Source organism: Lissotriton helveticus, chromosome 2_1 (genome assembly GCF_964261635.1).
Source record: "Lissotriton helveticus chromosome 2_1, aLisHel1.1, whole genome shotgun sequence".
Taxonomy (NCBI): Eukaryota; Metazoa; Chordata; class Amphibia; order Caudata; family Salamandridae; genus Lissotriton; species Lissotriton helveticus.
The window spans coordinates 1251015165-1251034845 of record NC_136059.1 but is presented as its reverse complement, the minus strand read 5'-3'; positions in this window follow the sequence as shown (position 1 = coordinate 1251034845).

Here is a 19681-nt window from a genome sequence, read left to right as displayed (position 1 = left end):
TCAGTTTTCAAATGTTTTATTTTTGAACGTCAGTTCACAATTGTAGGTAGATCATCAGTTTAAGAGCTAAAATTAGCATGTTTAAAGTGATTTTCATGCTTCCAGGGGCCCGGGAAGAGAATTAAATACCATTTGGAGGCATTTAATGTTCAAGCAAAAACAGGTGATTTTTGACAAAAGAGATAACACCCCCCCATTACGTCATGCTTCAGAAAGGTGAAAAATGGTCCGTTTTCAAATGTTTTATTTTTGAACGTCAGTTCACATTTGTAGGTAGATCATCAGTTTTAGAGCTAAAATTAGCATGTTTAAAGTGATTTTCATACTTCCAGGGGCCCGGGAAGTGAATTAAATATTTATTTGGAGGCATTTAATGTTCAAGAAAAAACAGGTGATTTTTGACAAAAGAGATAACACCCCCCCATTACGTCATGATTCAGAAAGGTGAAAAATGGTCCGTTTTCAAATGTTTTATTTTTGAACGTCAGTTCACATTTGTAGGTAGATCATCAGTTTAAGAGCTAAAATTAGCATGTTTAAAGTGATTTTCATGCTTCCAGGGGCCCGGGAAGTGAATTAAATACCATTTGGAGGAATTTAATGTTCAAGCAAAAACAGGTGATTTTTGACAAAAGAGATAACACCCCCCCATTACGTCATGATTCAGAAAGGTGAAAAATGGTCCGTTTTCAAATGTTTTATTTTTGAACGTCAGTTCACATTTGTAGGTAGATCATCAGTTTTAGAGCTAAAATTAGCATGTTTAAAGTGATTTTCATGCTTCCAGGGGCCCGGGAAGTGAATTAAATACCATTTGGAGGCATTTCATGTTCAAGCAAAAACAGGTGATTTTAGACAAAAGAGATAACACCCCCCCATTTACGTCATGCTTCAGAAAGGTGAAAAATGGTCCGTTTTCAAATGTTTTATTTTTGAACGTCAGTTCACATTTGTAGGTAGATCATCAGTTTTAGAGCTAAAATTAGCATGTTTAAAGTGATTTTCATACTTCCAGGGGCCCGGGAAGTGAATTAAATATTTATTTGGAGGCATTTAATGTTCAAGAAAAAACAGGTGATTTTTGACAAAAGAGATAACACCCCCCCATTACGTCATGCTTCAGAAAGGTGAAAAATGGTCCGTTTTCAAATGTTTTATTTTTGAACGTCAGTTCACATTTGTAGGTAGATCATCAGTTTTAGAGCTAAAATTAGCATGTTTAAAGTGATTTTCATGCTTCCAGGGGCCCTAAACACAAGATTTGTGGAATGGTTAAAAGTGCATGAAAATGGCCAATTTATTCACTCTGAGGTCTCAAAAAGTGTTTCTTCACCCCGGGAAGTGAATTAAATACCATTTGGAGGCATTTAATGTTCAAGCAAAAACAAGTGATTTTTGACAAAAGAGATAACACCCCCCATTACGTCATGCTTCAGAAAGGTGAAAAATGGTCAGTTTTCAAATGTTTTATTTTTGAACGTCAGTTCACAATTGTAGGTAGATCATCAGTTTAAGAGCTAAAATTAGCATGTTTAAAGTGATTTTCATGCTTCCAGGGGCCCGGGAAGAGAATTAAATACCATTTGGAGGCATTTAATGTTCAAGCAAAAACAGGTGATTTTTGACAAAAGAGATAACACCCCCCCATTACGTCATGCTTCAGAAAGGTGAAAAATGGTCCGTTTTCAAATGTTTTATTTTTTAACGTCAGTTCACATTTGTAGGTAGATCATCAGTTTTAGAGCTAAAATTAGCATGTTTAAAGTGATTTTCATACTTCCAGGGGCCCGGGAAGTGAATTAAATATTTATTTGGAGGCATTTAATGTTCAAGAAAAAACAGGTGATTTTTGACAAAAGAGATAACACCCCCCCATTACGTCATGATTCAGAAAGGTGAAAAATGGTCCGTTTTCAAATGTTTTATTTTTGAACGTCAGTTCACATTTGTAGGTAGATCATCAGTTTAAGAGCTAAAATTAGCATGTTTAAAGTGATTTTCATGCTTCCAGGGGCCCGGGAAGTGAATTAAATACCATTTGGAGGAATTTAATGTTCAAGCAAAAACAGGTGATTTTTGACAAAAGAGATAACACCCCCCCCCCATTACGTCATGCTTCAGAAAGGTGAAAAATGGTCCGTTTTCAAATGTTTTATTTTTGAACGTCAGTTCACATTTGTAGGTAGATCATCAGTTTAAGAGCTAAAATTAGCATGTTTAAAGTGATTTTCATGCTTCCAGGGGCCCGGGAAGTGAATTAAATACCATTTGGAGGAATTTTATGTTCAAGCAAAAACAGGTGATTTTTGCCAAAAGAGATAACACCCCCCCATTATGTCATGCTTCAGAAAGGTGAAAAATGGTCCGTTTTCAAATGTTTTATTTTTGAACGTCAGTTCACATTTGTAGGTAGATCATCAGTTTTAGAGCTAAAATTAGCATGTTTAAAGTGATTTTCATGCTTCCAGGGGCCCTAAACACAAGATTTGTGGAATGGTTAAAAGTACATGAAAATGGCCAATTTATTCACTCTGAGGTCTCAAAAAGTGTTTCTTCACCCCGGGAAGTGAATTAAATACCATTTGGAGGCATTTAATGTTCAAGCAAAAACAAGTGATTTTTGACAAAAGAGATAACACCCCCCATTACGTCATGCTTCAGAAAGGTGAAAAATGGTCAGTTTTCAAATGTTTTATTTTTGAACGTCAGTTCACATTTGTAGGTAGATCATCAGTTTAAGAGCTAAAATTAGCATGTTTAAAGTGATTTTCATGCTTCCAGGGGCCCGGGAAGTGAATTAAATACCATTTGGAGGCATTTAATGTTCACGCAAAAACAGGTGATTTTTGACAAAAGAGATAACACCCCCCCATTACGTCATGCTTCAGAAAGGTGAAAAATGGTCCGTTTTCAAATGTTTTATTTTTGAACGTCAGTTCACATTTGTAGGTAGATCATCAGTTTTAGAGCTAAAATTAGCATGTTTAAAGTGATTTTCATACTTCCAGGGGCCCGGGAAGTGAATTAAATATTTATTTGGAGGCATTTAATGTTCAAGAAAAAACAGGTGATTTTTGACAAAAGAGATAACACCCCCCCCATTACGTCATGATTCAGAAAGGTGAAAAATGGTCCGTTTTCAAATGTTTTATTTTTGAACGTCAGTTCACATTTGTAGGTAGATCATCAGTTTAAGAGCTAAAATTAGCATGTTTAAAGTGATTTTCATGCTTCCAGGGGCCCGGGAAGTGAATTAAATACCATTTGGAGGAATTTAATGTTCAAGCAAAAACAGGTGATTTTTGACAAAAGAGATAACACCCCCCCATTACGTCATGATTCAGAAAGGTGAAAAATGGTCCGTTTTCAAATGTTTTATTTTTGAACGTCAGTTCACATTTGTAGGTAGATCATCAGTTTTAGAGCTAAAATTAGCATGTTTAAAGTGATTTTCATGCTTCCAGGGGCCCGGGAAGTGAATTAAATACCATTTGGAGGCATTTCATGTTCAAGAAAAAACAGGTGATTTTTGACAAAAGAGATAACACCCCCCCCATTACGTCATGCTTCAGAAAGGTGAAAAATGGTCCGTTTTCAAATGTTTTATTTTTGAACGTCAGTTCACATTTGTAGGTAGATCATCAGTTTAAGAGCTAAAATTAGCATGTTTAAAGTGATTTTCATGCTTCCAGGGGCCCGGGAAGTGAATTAAATACCATTTGGAGGAATTTTATGTTCAAGCAAAAACAGGTGATTTTTGACAAAAGAGATAACACCCCCCCATTATGTCATGCTTCAGAAAGGTGAAAAATGGTCCGTTTTCAAATGTTTTATTTTTGAACGTCAGTTCACATTTGTAGGTAGATCATCAGTTTTAGAGCTAAAATTAGCATGTTTAAAGTGATTTTCATGCTTCCAGGGGCCCTAAACACAAGATTTGTGGAATGGTTAAAAGTGCATGAAAATGGCCAATTTATTCACTCTGAGGTCTCAAAAAGTGTTTCTTCACCCCGGGAAGTGAATTAAATACCATTTGGAGGCATTTAATGTTCAAGCAAAAACAAGTGATTTTTGACAAAAGAGATAACACCCCCCATTACGTCACGCTTCAGAAAGGTGAAAAATGGTCAGTTTTCAAATGTTTTATTTTTGAACGTCAGTTCACAATTGTAGGTAGATCATCAGTTTAAGAGCTAAAATTAGCATGTTTAAAGTGATTTTCATGCTTCCAGGGGCCCGGGAAGAGAATTAAATACCATTTGGAGGCATTTAATGTTCAAGCAAAAACAGGTGATTTTTGACAAAAGAGATAACACCCCCCCATTACGTCATGCTTCAGAAAGGTGAAAAATGGTCCGTTTTCAAATGTTTTATTTTTGAACGTCAGTTCACATTTGTAGGTAGATCATCAGTTTTAGAGCTAAAATTAGCATGTTTAAAGTGATTTTCATGCTTCCAGGGGCCCTAAACACAAGATTTGTGGAATGGTTAAAAATGCATGAAAATGGCCAATTTATTCACTCTGAGGTCTCAAAAAGTGTGTCTTCACCCCGGGAAGTGAATTAAATACCATTTGGAGGCATTTAATGTTCAAGCAAAAACAGGTGATTTTTGACAAAAGAGATAACACCCCCCATTACGTCATGCTTCAGAAAGGTGAAAAATGGTCAGTTTTCAAATGTTTTATTTTTGAACGTCAGTTCACATTTGTAGGTAGATCATCAGTGTAAGAGCTAAAATTAGCATGTTTAAAGTGATTTTCATGCTTCCAGGGGCCCGGGAAGTGAATTAAATACCATTTGGAGGCATTTAATGTTCAAGCAAAAACAGGTGATTTTTGACAAAAGAGATAACACCCCCCCATTACGTCATGCTTCAGAAAGGTGAAAAATGGTCCGTTTTCAAATGTTTTATTTTTGAACGTCAGTTCACATTTGTAGGTAGATCATCAGTTTTAGAGCTAAAATTAGCATGTTTAAAGTGATTTTCATACTTCCAGGGGCCCGGGAAGTGAATTAAATATTTATTTGGAGGCATTTAATGTTCAAGAAAAAACAGGTGATTTTTGACAAAAGAGATAACACCCCCCCATTACGTCATGATTCAGAAAGGTGAAAAATGGTCCGTTTTCAAATGTTTTATTTTTGAACGTCAGTTCACATTTGTAGGTAGATCATCAGTTTAAGAGCTAAAATTAGCATGTTTAAAGTGATTTTCATGCTTCCAGGGGCCCGGGAAGTGAATTAAATACCATTTGGAGGAATTTAATGTTCAAGCAAAAACAGGTGATTTTTGACAAAAGAGATAACACCCCCCCATTACGTCATGATTCAGAAAGGTGAAAAATGGTCCGTTTTCAAATGTTTTATTTTTGAACGTCAGTTCACATTTGTAGGTAGATCATCAGTTTTAGAGCTAAAATTAGCATGTTTAAAGTGATTTTCATGCTTCCAGGGGCCCGGGAAGTGAATTAAATACCATTTGGAGGCATTTCATGTTCAAGCAAAAACAGGTGATTTTAGACAAAAGAGATAACACCCCCCCATTACGTCATGCTTCAGAAAGGTGAAAAATGGTCCGTTTTCAAATGTTTTATTTTTGAACGTCAGTTCACATTTGTAGGTAGATCATCAGTTTTAGAGCTAAAATTAGCATGTTTAAAGTGATTTTCATACTTCCAGGGGCCCGGGAAGTGAATTAAATATTTATTTGGAGGCATTTAATGTTCAAGAAAAAACAGGTGATTTTTGACAAAAGAGATAACACCCCCCCATTACGTCATGCTTCAGAAAGGTGAAAAATGGTCCGTTTTCAAATGTTTTATTTTTGAACGTCAGTTCACATTTGTAGGTAGATCATCAGTTTTAGAGCTAAAATTAGCATGTTTAAAGTGATTTTCATGCTTCCAGGGGCCCTAAACACAAGATTTGTGGAATGGTTAAAAGTGCATGAAAATGGCCAATTTATTCACTCTGAGGTCTCAAAAAGTGTTTCTTCACCCCGGGAAGTGAATTAAATACCATTTGGAGGCATTTAATGTTCAAGCAAAAACAAGTGATTTTTGACAAAAGAGATAACACCCCCCATTACGTCATGCTTCAGAAAGGTGAAAAATGGTCAGTTTTCAAATGTTTTATTTTTGAACGTCAGTTCACAATTGTAGGTAGATCATCAGTTTAAGAGCTAAAATTAGCATGTTTAAAGTGATTTTCATGCTTCCAGGGGCCCGGGAAGAGAATTAAATACCATTTGGAGGCATTTAATGTTCAAGCAAAAACAGGTGATTTTTGACAAAAGAGATAACACCCCCCCATTACGTCATGCTTCAGAAAGGTGAAAAATGGTCCGTTTTCAAATGTTTTATTTTTGAACGTCAGTTCACATTTGTAGGTAGATCATCAGTTTTAGAGCTAAAATTAGCATGTTTAAAGTGATTTTCATACTTCCAGGGGCCCGGGAAGTGAATTAAATATTTATTTGGAGGCATTTAATGTTCAAGAAAAAACAGGTGATTTTTGACAAAAGAGATAACACCCCCCCATTACGTCATGATTCAGAAAGGTGAAAAATGGTCCGTTTTCAAATGTTTTATTTTTGAACGTCAGTTCACATTTGTAGGTAGATCATCAGTTTAAGAGCTAAAATTAGCATGTTTAAAGTGATTTTCATGCTTCCAGGGGCCCGGGAAGTGAATTAAATACCATTTGGAGGAATTTAATGTTCAAGCAAAAACAGGTGATTTTTGACAAAAGAGATAACACCCCCCCATTACGTCATGATTCAGAAAGGTGAAAAATGGTCCGTTTTCAAATGTTTTATTTTTGAACGTCAGTTCACATTTGTAGGTAGATCATCAGTTTTAGAGCTAAAATTAGCATGTTTAAAGTGATTTTCATGCTTCCAGGGGCCCGGGAAGTGAATTAAATACCATTTGGAGGCATTTCATGTTCAAGCAAAAACAGGTGATTTTAGACAAAAGAGATAACAACCCCCCATTACGTCATGCTTCAGAAAGGTGAAAAATGGTCCGTTTTCAAATGTTTTATTTTTGAACGTCAGTTCACATTTGTAGGTAGATCATCAGTTTTAGAGCTAAAATTAGCATGTTTAAAGTGATTTTCATACTTCCAGGGGCCCGGGAAGTGAATTAAATATTTATTTGGAGGCATTTAATGTTCAAGAAAAAACAGGTGATTTTTGACAAAAGAGATAACACCCCCCCATTACGTCATGCTTCAGAAAGGTGAAAAATGGTCCGTTTTCAAATGTTTTATTTTTGAACGTCAGTTCACATTTGTAGGTAGATCATCAGTTTTAGAGCTAAAATTAGCATGTTTAAAGTGATTTTCATGCTTCCAGGGGCCCTAAACACAAGATTTGTGGAATGGTTAAAAGTGCATGAAAGTGGCCAATTTATTCACTCTGAGGTCTCAAAAAGTGTTTCTTCACCCCGGGAAGTGAATTAAATACCATTTGGAGGCATTTAATGTTCAAGCAAAAACAAGTGATTTTTGACAAAAGAGATAACACCCCCCATTACGTCATGCTTCAGAAAGGTGAAAAATGGTCAGTTTTCAAATGTTTTATTTTTGAACGTCAGTTCACATTTGTAGGTAGATCATCAGTTTAAGAGCTAAAATTAGCATGTTTAAAGTGATTTTCATGCTTCCAGGGGCCCGGGAAGTTAATTAAATACCATTTGGAGGCATTATATGTTCAAGCAAAAACAGGTGATTTTTGACAAAAGAGATAACACCCCCCCATTACGTCATGCTTCAGAAAGGTGAAAAATGGTCCGTTTTCAAATGTTTTATTTTTGAACGTCAGTTCACATTTGTAGGTAGATCATCAGTTTTAGAGCTAAAATTAGCATGTTTAAAGTGATTTTCATACTTCCAGGGGCCCGGGAAGTGAATTAAATATTTATTTGGAGGCATTTAATGTTCAAGAAAAAACAGGTGATTTTTGACAAAAGAGATAACACCCCCCCATTACGTCATGATTCAGAAAGGTGAAAAATGGTCCGTTTTCAAATGTTTTATTTTTGAACGTCAGTTCACATTTGTAGGTAGCTCATCAGTTTAAGAGCTAAAATTAGCATGTTTAAAGTGATTTTCATGCTTCCAGGGGCCCGGGAAGTGAATTAAATACCATTTGGAGGAATTTAATGTTCAAGCAAAAACAGGTGATTTTTGACAAAAGAGATAACACCCCCCCCCCATTACGTCATGCTTCAGAAAGGTGAAAAATGGTCCGTTTTCAAATGTTTTATTTTTGAACGTCAGTTCACATTTGTAGGTAGATCATCAGTTTAAGAGCTAAAATTAGCATGTTTAAAGTGATTTTCATGCTTCCAGGGGCCCGGGAAGTGAATTAAATACCATTTGGAGGAATTTTATGTTCACGCAAAAACAGGTGATTTTTGACAAAAGAGATAACACCCCCCCATTATGTCATGCTTCAGAAAGGTGAAAAATGGTCCGTTTTCAAATGTTTTATTTTTGAACGTCAGTTCACATTTGTAGGTAGATCATCAGTTTTAGAGCTAAAATTAGCATGTTTAAAGTGATTTTCATGCTTCCAGGGGCCCTAAACACAAGATTTGTGGAATGGTTAAAAGTACATGAAAATGGCCAATTTATTCACTCTGAGGTCTCAAAAAGTGTTTCTTCACCCCGGGAAGTGAATTAAATACCATTTGGAGGCATTTAATGTTCAAGCAAAAACAAGTGATTTTTGACAAAAGAGATAACACCCCCCATTACGTCATGCTTCAGAAAGGTGAAAAATGGTCAGTTTTCAAATGTTTTATTTTTGAACGTCAGTTCACATTTGTAGGTAGATCATCAGTTTAAGAGCTAAAATTAGCATGTTTAAAGTGATTTTCATGCTTCCAGGGGCCCGGGAAGTGAATTAAATACCATTTGGAGGCATTTAATGTTCAAGCAAAAACAGGTGATTTTTGACAAAAGAGATAACACCCCCCCATTACGTCATGCTTCAGAAAGGTGAAAAATGGTCCGTTTTCAAATGTTTTATTTTTGAACGTCAGTTCACATTTGTAGGTAGATCATCAGTTTTAGAGCTAAAATTAGCATGTTTAAAGTGATTTTCATACTTCCAGGGGCCCGGGAAGTGAATTAAATATTTATTTGGAGGCATTTAATGTTCAAGAAAAAACAGGTGATTTTTGACAAAAGAGATAACACCCCCCCATTACGTCATGATTCAGAAAGGTGAAAAATGGTCCGTTTTCAAATGTTTTATTTTTGAACGTCAGTTCACATTTGTAGGTAGATCATCAGTTTAAGAGCTAAAATTAGCATGTTTAAAGTGATTTTCATGCTTCCAGGGGCCCGGGAAGTGAATTAAATACCATTTGGAGGAATTTAATGTTCAAGCAAAAACAGGTGATTTTTGACAAAAGAGATAACACCCCCCCATTACGTCATGATTCAGAAAGGTGAAAAATGGTCCGTTTTCAAATGTTTTATTTTTGAACGTCAGTTCACATTTGTGGGTAGATCATCAGTTTTAGAGCTAAAATTAGCATGTTTAAAGTGATTTTCATGCTTCCAGGGGCCCGGGAAGTGAATTAAATACCATTTGGAGGCATTTCATGTTCAAGCAAAAACAGGTGATTTTAGACAAAAGAGATAACACCCCCCCATTACGTCATGCTTCAGAAAGGTGAAAAATGGTCCGTTTTCAAATGTTTTATTTTTGAACGTCAGTTCACATTTGTAGGTAGATCATCAGTTTTAGAGCTAAAATTAGCATGTTTAAAGTGATTTTCATACTTCCAGGGGCCCGGGAAGTGAATTAAATATTTATTTGGAGGCATTTAATGTTCAAGAAAAAACAGGTGATTTTTGACAAAAGAGATAACACCCCCCATTACGTCATGCTTCAGAAAGGTGAAAAATGGTCCGTTTTCAAATGTTTTATTTTTGAACGTCAGTTCACATTTGTAGGTAGATCATCAGTTTTAGAGCTAAAATTAGCATGTTTAAAGTGATTTTCTTGCTTCCAGGGGCCCTAAACACAAGATTTGTGGAATGGTTAAAAGTGCATGAAAATGGCCAATTTATTCACTCTGGGGTCTCAAAAAGTGTTTCTTCACCCCGGGAAGTGAATTAAATACCATTTGGAGGCATTTAATGTTCAAGCAAAAACAGGTGATTTTTGACAAAAGAGATAACACCCCCCCATTACGTCATGCTTCAGAAAGGTGTAAAATGGTCAGTTTTCAAATGTTTTATTTTTGAACGTCAGTTCACATTTGTAGGTAGATCATCAGTTTTAGAGCTAAAATTAGCATGTTTAAAGTGATTTTCATGCTTCCAGGGGCCCGGGAAGTGAATTAAATACCATTTGGAGGCATTTAATGTTCAAGCAAAAACAGGTGATTTTTGACAAAAGAGATAACACCCCCCATTACCTCATGCTTCAGAAAGGTGAAAAATGGTCCGTTTTCAAATGTTTTATTTTTGAACGTCAGTTCACATTTGTAGGTAGATCATCAGTTTTAGAGCTAAAATTAGCATGTTTAAAGTGATTTTCATACTTCCAGGGGCCCGGGAAGTGAATTAAATATTTATTTGGAGGCATTTAATGTTCAAGAAAAAACAGGTGATTTTTGACAAAAGAGATAACACCCCCCCCCATTACGTCATGCTTCAGAAAGGTGAAAAATGGTCCGTTTTCAAATGTTTTATTTTTGAACGTCAGTTCACATTTGTAGGTAGATCATCAGTTTTAGAGCTAAAATTAGCATGTTTAAAGTGATTTTCATGCTTCCAGGGGCCCTAAACACAAGATTTGTGGAATGGTTAAAAATGCATGAAAATGGCCAATTTATTCACTCTGAGGTCTCAAAAAGTGTGTCTTCACCCCGGGAAGTGAATTAAATACCATTTGGAGGCATTTAATGTTCAAGCAAAAACAGGTGATTTTTGACAAAAGAGATAACACCCCCCATTACGTCATGCTTCAGAAAGGTGAAAAATGGTCAGTTTTCAAATGTTTTATTTTTGAACGTCAGTTCACATTTGTAGGTAGATCATCAGTTTAAGAGCTAAAATTAGCATGTTTAAAGTGATTTTCATGCTTACAGGGGCCCGGGAAGTGAATTAAATACCATTTGGAGGCATTTAATGTTCAAGCAAAAACAGGTGATTTTTGACAAAAGAGATAACACCCCCCCATTACGTCATGCTTCAGAAAGGTGAAAAATGGTCCGTTTTTAAATGTTTTATTTTTGAACGTTAGTTCACATTTGTAGGTAGATCATCAGTTTAAGAGCTAAAATTAGCATGTTTAAAGTGATTTTCATGCTTCCAGGGGCCCGGGAAGTGAATTAAATACCATTTGGAGGCATTTAATGTTCAAGCAAAAACAGGTGATTTTTGACAAAAGAGATAACACCCCCCCATTACGTCATGCTTCAGAAAGGTGAAAAATGGTCCGTTTTCAAATGTTTTATTTTCAAACGTCAGTTCACATTTGTAGGTAGATCATCAGTTTAAGAGCTAAAATTTGCATGTTTAAAGTAATTTTCATGCTTCCAGGGGCCCGGGAAGTGAATTAAATACCATTTGGAGGAATTTAATGTTGAAGTAAAAACAGGTGATTTTTGACAAAAGAGATAACACCCCCCCATTACGTCATGCTTCAGAAAGGTGAAAAATGGTCCGTTTTCAAATGTTTTACTTTTTGAACGTCAGTTCACATTCATAGGTAGATCATCAGGTTTAGAGCTAAAATTAGCATATTTAAAGTGATTTTCATGCTTCCAGGGGCCCGGGAAGTGAATTAAATACCTTTGGGAGGCATTTCATGTTCAAGCAAAAACAGGTGATTTTTGACAAAAGAGATAACACCCCCCCATTACGTCATGCTTCAGAAAGGTGAAAAATGGTCCATTTTCAAATGTTTTATTTTTGAACGTCAGTTCACATTTGTAGGTAGATCATCAGTTTTAGAGCTAAAATTAGCATGTTTAAAGTGATTTTCATGCTTCCAGGGGCCCTAAACACAAGATTTGTGGAATGGTTAAAAGTGCATGAAAATGGCCAATTTATTCACTCTGACGTCTCAAAAAGTGTTTCTTCACCCCGGGAAGTGAATTAAATACCATTTGGAGGCATTTAATGTTCAAGCAAAAACAGGTGATTTTTGACAAAAGAAATAACACCCCCCCATTACGTCATGCTTCAGAAAGGTGAAAAATTGTCAGTTTTCAAATGTTTTATTTTTGAACGTCAGTTCACATTTGTAGGTAGATCATCAGTTTTAGAGCTAAAATTAGCATGTTTAAAGTGATTTTCATGCTTCCAGGGGCCCGGGAAGTGAATTAAATACCATTTGGAGGCATTTAATGTTCAAGCAAAAACAGGTGATTTTTGACAAAAGAGATAACACCCCCCATTACGTCATGCTTCAGAAAGGTGAAAAATGGTCCGTTTTCAAATGTTTTATTTTTGAACGTCAGTTCACATTTGTAGGTAGATCATCAGTTTTAGAGCTAAAATTAGCATGTTTAAAGTGATTTTCATACTTCCAGGGGCCCGGGAAGTGAATTAAATATTTATTTGGAGGCATTTAATGTTCAAGAAAAAACAGGTGATTTTTGACAAAAGAGATAACACCCCCCCCCCATTACGTCATGCTTCAGAAAGGTGAAAAATGGTCCGTTTTCAAATGTTTTATTTTTGAACGTCAGTTCACATTTGTAGGTAGATCATCAGTTTTAGAGCTAAAATTAGCATGTTTAAAGTGATTTTCATGCTTCCAGGGGCCCTAAACACAAGATTTGTGGAATGGTTAAAAATGCATGAAAATGGCCAATTTATTCACTCTGAGGTCTCAAAAAGTGTGTCTTCACCCCGGGAAGTGAATTAAATACCATTTGGAGGCATTTAATGTTCAAGCAAAAACAGGTGATTTTTGACAAAAGAGATAACACCCCCCATTACGTCATGCTTCAGAAAGGTGAAAAATGGTCAGTTTTCAAATGTTTTATTTTTGAACGTCAGTTCACATTTGTAGGTAGATCATCAGTGTAAGAGCTAAAATTAGCATGTTTAAAGTGATTTTCATGCTTCCAGGGGCCCGGGAAGTGAATTAAATACCATTTGGAGGCATTTAATGTTCAAGCAAAAACAGGTGATTTTTGACAAAAGAGATAACACCCCCCCATTACGTCATGCTTCAGAAAGGTGAAAAATGGTCCGTTTTCAAATGTTTTATTTTTGAACGTCAGTTCACATTTGTAGGTAGATCATCAGTTTTAGAGCTAAAATTAGCATGTTTAAAGTGATTTTCATACTTCCAGGGGCCCGGGAAGTGAATTAAATATTTATTTGGAGGCATTTAATGTTCAAGAAAAAACAGGTGATTTTTGACAAAAGAGATAACACCCCCCCATTACGTCATGATTCAGAAAGGTGAAAAATGGTCCGTTTTCAAATGTTTTATTTTTGAACGTCAGTTCACATTTGTAGGTAGATCATCAGTTTAAGAGCTAAAATTAGCATGTTTAAAGTGATTTTCATGCTTCCAGGGGCCCGGGAAGTGAATTAAATACCATTTGGAGGAATTTAATGTTCAAGCAAAAACAGGTGATTTTTGACAAAAGAGATAACACCCCCCCATTACGTCATGATTCAGAAAGGTGAAAAATGGTCCGTTTTCAAATGTTTTATTTTTGAACGTCAGTTCACATTTGTGGGTAGATCATCAGTTTTAGAGCTAAAATTAGCATGTTTAAAGTGATTTTCATGCTTCCAGGGGCCCGGGAAGTGAATTAAATACCATTTGGAGGCATTTCATGTTCAAGCAAAAACAGGTGATTTTAGACAAAAGAGATAACACCCCCCCATTACGTCATGCTTCAGAAAGGTGAAAAATTGTCCGTTTTCAAATGTTTTATTTTTGAACGTCAGTTCACATTTGTAGGTAGATCATCAGTTTTAGAGCTAAAATTAGCATGTTTAAAGTGATTTTCATACTTCCAGGGGCCCGGGAAGTGAATTAAATATTTATTTGGAGGCATTTAATGTTCAAGAAAAAACAGGTGATTTTTGACAAAAGAGATAACACCCCCCATTACGTCATGCTTCAGAAAGGTGAAAAATGGTCCGTTTTCAAATGTTTTATTTTTGAACGTCAGTTCACATTTGTAGGTAGATCATCAGTTTTAGAGCTAAAATTAGCATGTTTAAAGTGATTTTCTTGCTTCCAGGGGCCCTAAACACAAGATTTGTGGAATGGTTAAAAGTGCATGAAAATGGCCAATTTATTCACTCTGGGGTCTCAAAAAGTGTTTCTTCACCCCGGGAAGTGAATTAAATACCATTTGGAGGCATTTAATGTTCAAGCAAAAACAGGTGATTTTTGACAAAAGAGATAACACCCCCCCATTACGTCATGCTTCAGAAAGGTGTAAAATGGTCAGTTTTCAAATGTTTTATTTTTGAACGTCAGTTCACATTTGTAGGTAGATCATCAGTTTTAGAGCTAAAATTAGCATGTTTAAAGTGATTTTCATGCTTCCAGGGGCCCGGGAAGTGAATTAAATACCATTTGGAGGCATTTAATGTTCAAGCAAAAACAGGTGATTTTTGACAAAAGAGATAACACCCCCCATTACGTCATGCTTCAGAAAGGTGAAAAATGGTCCGTTTTCAAATGTTTTATTTTTGAACGTCAGTTCACATTTGTAGGTAGATCATCAGTTTTAGAGCTAAAATTAGCATGTTTAAAGTGATTTTCATACTTCCAGGGGCCCGGGAAGTGAATTAAATATTTATTTGGAGGCATTTAATGTTCAAGAAAAAACAGGTGATTTTTGACAAAAGAGATAACACCCCCCCCCATTACGTCATGCTTCAGAAAGGTGAAAAATGGTCCGTTTTCAAATGTTTTATTTTTGAACGTCAGTTCACATTTGTAGGTAGATCATCAGTTTTAGAGCTAAAATTAGCATGTTTAAAGTGATTTTCATGCTTCCAGGGGCCCTAAACACAAGATTTGTGGAATGGTTAAAAATGCATGAAAATGGCCAATTTATTCACTCTGAGGTCTCAAAAAGTGTGTCTTCACCCCGGGAAGTGAATTAAATACCATTTGGAGGCATTTATTGTTCAAGCAAAAACAGGTGATTTTTGACAAAAGAGATAACACCCCCCATTACGTCATGCTTCAGAAAGGTGAAAAATGGTCAGTTTTCAAATGTTTTATTTTTGAACGTCAGTTCACATTTGTAGGTAGATCATCAGTTTAAGAGCTAAAATTAGCATGTTTAAAGTGATTTTCATGCTTACAGGGGCCCGGGAAGTGAATTAAATACCATTTGGAGGCATTTAATGTTCAAGCAAAAACAGGTGATTTTTGACAAAAGAGATAACACCCCCCCATTACGTCATGCTTCAGAAAGGTGAAAAATGGTCCGTTTTTAAATGTTTTATTTTTGAACGTTAGTTCACATTTGTAGGTAGATCATCAGTTTAAGAGCTAAAATTAGCATGTTTAAAGTGATTTTCATGCTTCCAGGGGCCCGGGAAGTGAATTAAATACCATTTGGAGGCATTTAATGTTCAAGCAAAAACAGGTGATTTTTGACAAAAGAGATAACACCCCCCCATTACGTCATGCTTCAGAAAGGTGAAAAATGGTCCGTTTTCAAATGTTTTATTTTCAAACGTCAGTTCACATTTGTAGGTAGATCATCAGTTTAAGAGCTAAAATTTGCATGTTTAAAGTAATTTTCATGCTTCCAGGGGCCCGGGAAGTGAATTAAATACCATTTGGAGGAATTTAATGTTGAAGTAAAAACAGGTGATTTTTGACAAAAGAGATAACACCCCCCCATTACGTCATGCTTCAGAAAGGTGAAAAATGGTCCGTTTTCAAATGTTTTACTTTTTGAACGTCAGTTCACATTCATAGGTAGATCATCAGGTTTAGAGCTAAAATTAGCATATTTAAAGTGATTTTCATGCTTCCAGGGGCCCGGGAAGTGAATTAAATACCTTTGGGAGGCATTTCATGTTCAAGCAAAAACAGGTGATTTTTGACAAAAGAGATAACACCCCCCCATTACGTCATGCTTCAGAAAGGTGAAAAATGGTCCATTTTCAAATGTTTTATTTTTGAACGTCAGTTCACATTTGTAGGTAGATCATCAGTTTTAGAGCTAAAATTAGCATGTTTAAAGTGATTTTAATGCTTCCAGGGGCCCTAAACACAAGATTTGTGGAATGGTTAAAAGTGCATGAAAATGGCCAATTTATTCACTCTGACGTCTCAAAAAGTGTTTCTTCACCCCGGGAAGTGAATTAAATACCATTTGGAGGCATTTAATGTTCAAGCAAAAACAGGTGATTTTTGACAAAAGAAATAACACCCCCCCATTACGTCATGCTTCAGAAAGGTGAAAAATTGTCAGTTTTCAAATGTTTTATTTTTGAACGTCAGTTCACATTTGTAGGTAGATCATCAGTTTTAGAGCTAAAATTAGCATGTTTAAAGTGATTTTCATGCTTCCAGGGGCCCGGGAAGTGAATTAAATACCATTTGGAGGCATTTAATGTTCAAGCAAAAACAGGTGATTTTTGACAAAAGAGATAACACCCCCCATTACGTCATGCTTCAGAAAGGTGAAAAATGGTCCGTTTTCAAATGTTTTATTTTTGAACGTCAGTTCACATTTGTAGGTAGATCATCAGTTTTAGAGCTAAAATTAGCATGTTTAAAGTGATTTTCATACTTCCAGGGGCCCGGGAAGTGAATTAAATATTTATTTGGAGGCATTTAATGTTCAAGAAAAAACAGGTGATTTTTGACAAAAGAGATAACACCCCCCCCCCATTACGTCATGCTTCAGAAAGGTGAAAAATGGTCCGTTTTCAAATGTTTTATTTTTGAACGTCAGTTCACATTTGTAGGTAGATCATCAGTTTTAGAGCTAAAATTAGCATGTTTAAAGTGATTTTCATGCTTCCAGGGGCCCTAAACACAAGATTTGTGGAATGGTTAAAAATGCATGAAAATGGCCAATTTATTCACTCTGAGGTCTCAAAAAGTGTGTCTTCACCCCGGGAAGTGAATTAAATACCATTTGGAGGCATTTAATGTTCAAGCAAAAACAGGTGATTTTTGACAAAAGAGATAACACCCCCCATTACGTCATGCTTCAGAAAGGTGAAAAATGGTCAGTTTTCAAATGTTTTATTTTTGAACGTCAGTTCACATTTGTAGGTAGATCATCAGTTTAAGAGCTAAAATTAGCATGTTTAAAGTGATTTTCATGCTTACAGGGGCCCGGGAAGTGAATTAAATACCATTTGGAGGCATTTAATGTTCAAGCAAAAACAGGTGATTTTTGACAAAAGAGATAACACCCCCCATTACGTCATGCTTCAGAAAGGTGAAAAATGGTCCGTTTTCAAATGTTTTATTTTTGAACGTTAGTTCACATTTGTAGGTAGATCATCAGTTTAAGAGCTAAAATTAGCATGTTTAAAGTGATTTTCATGCTTCCAGGGGCCCGGGAAGTGAATTAAATACCATTTGGAGGCATTTAATGTTCAAGCAAAAACAGGTGATTTTTGACAAAAGAGATAACACCCCCCCATTACGTCATGCTTCAGAAAGGTGAAAAATGGTCCGTTTTCAAATGTTTTATTTTCAAACGTCAGTTCACATTTGTAGGTAGATCATCAGTTTAAGAGCTAAAATTTGCATGTTTAAAGTAATTTTCATGCTTCCAGGGGCCCGGGAAGTGAATTAAATACCATTTGGAGGAATTTAATGTTGAAGTAAAAACAGGTGATTTTTGACAAAAGAGATAACACCCCCCCATTACGTCATGCTTCAGAAAGGTGAAAAATGGTCCGTTTTCAAATGTTTTATTTTTGAACGTCAGTTCACATTCGTAGGTAGATCATCAGTTTTAGAGCTAAAATTAGCATATTTAAAGTGATTTTCATGCTTCCAGGGGCCCGGGAAGTGAATTAAATACCTTTGGGAGGCATTTCATGTTCAAGCAAAAACAGGTGATTTTTGACAAAAGAGATAACACCCCCCCATTACGTCATGCTTCAGAAAGGTGAAAAATGGTCCATTTTCAAATGTTTTATTTTTGAACGTCAGTTCACATTTGTAGGTAGATCATCAGTTTTAGAGCTAAAATTAGCATGTTTAAAGTGATTTTCATGCTTCCAGGGGCCCTAAACACAAGATTTGTGGAATGGTTAAAAGTGCATGAAAATGGCCAATTTATTCACTCTGACGTCTCAAAAAGTGTTTCTTCACCCCGGGAAGTGAATTAAATACCATTTGGAGGCATTTAATGTTCAAGCAAAAACAGGTGATTTTTGACAAAAGAGATAACACCCCCCCATTACGTCATGCTTCAGAAAGGTGAAAAATGGTCAGTTTTCAAATGTTTTATTTTTGAACGTCAGTTCACATTTGTAGGTAGATCATCAGTTTTAGAGCTAAAATTAGCATGTTTAAAGTGATTTTCATGCTTCCAGGGGCCCGGGAAGTGAATTAAATACCATTTGGAGGCATTTAATGTTCAAGCAAAAACAGGTGATTTTTGACAAAAGAGATAACACCCCCCCATTACGTCATGCTTCAGAAAGGTGAAAAATGGTCCGTTTTCAAATGTTTTATTTTTGAACGTCAGTTCACATTTGTAGGTAGATCATCAGTTTAAGAGCTAAAATTAGCATCTTTAAAGTGATTTTCATGCTTCCAGGGGCTCTAAACACAAGATTTGTGGAATGGTTAAAAGTGCATGAAAATGGCCAATTTACTCACTCTGAGGTCTCAAAAAGTGTTTCTTCACCCCGGGAACTGAATTTATCACCATTTGGAGGCATTTAATGTTCAAGCAAAAACAGGTGATTTTTGACAAAAGAGATAACACCCCCCCATTACGTCATTCTTTAGAAAGGTGAAAAATGGTCAGTTTTCAAATGTTTTATTTTTGAACGTCAGTTCACATTTGTAGGTAGATAATCAGTTTAAGAGCTAAAATTAGCATGTTTAAAGTGATTTTCATGCTTCCAGTGGCCCTAAACACAAGATTTGTGGAATGGTTAAAAGTGCATGAAAATGGCCAATTTACTCACTCTGAGGTCTCAAAAAGTGTTTCTTCATCCCGGGAAGTGAATTAAATACCATTTGGAGGCATTTAATGTTCAAGCAAAAACAGGTGATTTTTGACAAAAGAGATAACACCCCCCCATTACGTCATGCTTCAGAAAGGTGAAAAATGGTCCGTTTTCAAATGTTTTATTTTTGAACGTCAGTTCACATTTGTAGGTAGATCATCAGTTTTAGAGCTAAAATTAGCATGCTTAAAGTGATTTTCATGCTTCCAGGGGCCCGAGAAGTGAATTAAATACCATTTGGAGGCATTTAATGTTCAAGCAAAAACAGGTGATTTTTGACAAAAGAGATAAAACCCCCCCATTAAGTCATGCTTCAGAAAGGTGAAAAATGGTCTGTTTTCAAATGTTTTATTTTTGAACGTCAGTTCACATTTGTAGGTAGATCATCAGTTTAAGAGCTAAAATTAGCATGTTTAAAGTGATTTTCATGCTTTCAGGGGCCCGGGAAGTGAATTAAATACCATTTGGAGGAATTTAATGTTCAAGCAAAAACA